The sequence below is a fragment of the Callithrix jacchus genome, chromosome 20 (genome assembly GCF_049354715.1).
Source record: "Callithrix jacchus isolate 240 chromosome 20, calJac240_pri, whole genome shotgun sequence".
Lineage (NCBI taxonomy): Eukaryota > Metazoa > Chordata > Mammalia > Primates > Cebidae > Callithrix > Callithrix jacchus.
The window spans coordinates 44,211,345-44,214,576 of record NC_133521.1 but is presented as its reverse complement, the minus strand read 5'-3'; positions in this window follow the sequence as shown (position 1 = coordinate 44,214,576).

The following is a 3,232-nucleotide window of genomic DNA, read 5'->3' as shown; positions in this document are numbered from 1 at the left end:
GGCAGGGAGGGAGGGAAGAAGAGGCAGAGCACACAGCACCTGCAGGGCGGTAAAAACACTCAGCGTGATACACCAGGGACGGACACATGCGATTATGTATTTGCCAAAAGTCCAGAACATGCAGGAAGCCTGAGCGCTAATGTAAACCATGGATGTTGGATAACAATGGATCAGTTCATTGAGTGTGACAAGTGTAGCATTCCACTGCAGGATATGAAATGGTAACAGTGTATCGGTGTAAGTTCATTAATTATAACAAAGGTGCATAACAAAGGTGCAGTCCTTGCCAGAGGCGGAATGATTACAAGGTATCAGCATAAGTTCATTGATTGTAACAGACTTACCTTTCAGCGCAGGGTGTGGAATGATTACAATGTATCAGCATAAGTTCATTGATTGTAACTGACTTGCCTTTCAGCGCAGGGTGTGGAATGATTACAATGTATCAGTGTAAGTTCATTGATTGTAACTGACTTGCCTTTCAGCGCAGGGTGTGGAATGATTACAATGTATCAGCATAAGTTCATTGATTGTAACTGACTTACCTTTCAGCGCAGGGTGTGGAATGATTACAATGTATCAGTGTAAGTTCATTCATTGTAACAAAGTGTGATTCTGCTACCAGAGGCTGATAAGGTAGAGGCTGTGTAACATGCAGCAGTGGGGGTGGCATATGGGGACTCTGTGCTTTCTGCTGAATTTTGCTGTGAACCAAAACTTTTCTTTGCTTTTTTTTTTTTTTTTAAATGAAGTCTTACTCTGTCGCCCAGGCTGGAGTGCAGTGGCACAATCTTGGCTCACTGCAACTTCCACCTCTAGGGTTCCAGCGATTGTCCCGTCTCAGACTCCAGAGTAGATGGGATTACAGGCATGAGCCACCACCCCTGGTTAATTTTTGTATTTTTAGTAGAGACAGACTTTCACTTTGTTGGCCAGGCTGGTCATGAACTCCTGACCTCAAGTGATCTGCCTACCTCAGCCTCCCAAAGTGCTAGGAATACAGGTGTGAGCCACCACTCCCTGCCAAACCAAAACTTTTCTAAATGATAAAGTCTGCCAAAATTTCTCTCTCTCTCTCAAAATGCCCAAATAAAAATTTACATATATGATTGAGTTTGAAGCATTTGGGTTAAAGTTCAATAGCATTTTCTTTTTTAAAAAAATTAAGTTCCAGGATACATGTGCAGGATGGGCAGGTCTGTTACATAGGTAAGCTCGTGCCATGGTGGTTTGCTGCACCTGTCAACCCATCACCTAGGTATTAAGCCCCACATGCATTAGCTATTTTTCCTGAAAGCATCTTCCTTTCATAAAAGAGCCAGTTGATTTTTTCTAAGGGATCTCTTATTACTCTGTATTATTTTATTTATTGTTATGTTTTTCAGAGAGAGGTCTCGCTATGTCACCCAGGTGGAGTGCAGTGGTGCCATCATAGCTCACTGCAGCCTCAAACTCCTGGGCTCAAGTGGTCCTCTACCTCACCCCCTCAGGGGGCTGGGAGTAAATGCCTGAGCTTTTTGAGGCACTTCTAACTTGAAAACATGATATGAAGGAGCTGAAGCACCACCTGCTTTCTAGAGTTGCCACTGGCAGATTGTCCCTGGCATCTCGTTACCATCTGGAGGCCGTGCCAGGCTGTCCATCTGAGAGACTTGGGCTTTTTGCGCTTTGAGCACAGCTGGGTAGCTGAATCCTGCACACACTTTTACTGCTGGGACCAAATCCAGTTGCATAACACTCTGCAGATCTACAGTACTTCCACGAAAGGGGGGTAAGGGCACCCAACCTCTTTGAGAGATGTTATTTTACGACCTCCAAAATGATGTTTGCCCTGCTTTCGCAAGCCTGGAGAAAGACAGGGCCACCCACAAGCAGAACTAATGCTCCTCAGTGTCCCTGTGGATTAATGTCGTGGACACCACATAGAGAGGCAGTTGTGATGGGACCCACAAGGGTTGCAGTTAAGCAGGTTGCCGCATCACTGCTCTACCCATTTCCAGCTGGGAGACAGGCCAGGCTGCTTTAACGTGTCTGAGCATCTGTGGCCTCCTCTGTAGGACGCTGGCACATTAGCCTCTGCAGGTTGCTGCCAAACGCGTTTAGCCACGACTTTGAAGGCGCTAAGCTCAAGGCCTGGCACGTCGTAGCACTGTTAGTTGCCATCAGTAATTATGTCCTGAGGAGGGCAAAGGGCACGGTGGCAGTTACCGGGGGGCCTGAATAAGTCGCTTGAAAAGCGTTTTCTTTATCGGTCAAGTGGGCGGGCATTCAAGCGCTTTTGTCTGTTTCATAAGTTTGTGGTGAGGATGCCATAAAGTTTTGGGCATGTAGTTCTGAAAGGTGGCAAGCACGTTTTGAGTGCTTGTGATGTGCGAGGCACGTGGCTACGCTCAGGGAGTGCTCCCAGTGGCTGGTGCCTGCCGTGTGTGTGCTGGATGGGGTGGGGTCTGTCTTCTTCCCAATAAGCGAATGCACCGCCAGGCTGAACGCCCTCATTTCTTCCCGCTGGACTGGAGCCTGGGAGGGCATGGACGTGAGGGTCAGGGCAGCCCGGTCTCCCCGAGCCCTTCCCGACCCTTAGGTGGACAAACATGAACGACAGAGAGGAGCAAGCGCAGGCTGCCACGTTCTTCCTCTCAGGGTATGCAGATGTCAGGGTGAGAATCCACGCGTGTTTCTCAAAGGACGGCCCACGGCCGCCCGCAGCGCAGTCGCCGGGGCTGGGCCTGGGAGGGCCCCGAATCTCCATCTGCCCTAACCCTATAAAGAGCTGCCGGCTGAGTCCGCCGCACACCCAGATGTGAGCACCCGAGGGTCTCTGCAGGGTCTCAGAAGGCGCGTCCTGCAGGAGGAGCAATCAAGGCGGGCTTTCCGGAGGAGGCGGCCTCTGGGCCTGGAAGAGGAGGTGGGGTGTGTGTCAACCGGCAGCGGGCTCCGAGAGGCTGGGGACTCGTTCACTTCAGTAACTCCAGGGCTTGGTAAAGCGCCTGCCACGGGCGGCGCTCGACAGTGACTTGCTGAGAGCAGGAGCGGCAGGACCCGGAGCGGCGCGACTGTCCCTGGCGCAGGTTCCACGCGCCCACGCAGGCGCACCCGGTCCACGCCCACTCAGGCCCCGCCCCTCCTGCCACTGCGCAGGCGCACCCGGGTCCACGCCCACTCAGGCCCCGCCTCTCCTGCCACTGCGCAGGCGTGGAGCGGGTGACGTCACTGTGCGCCGGACTTGGCCCCC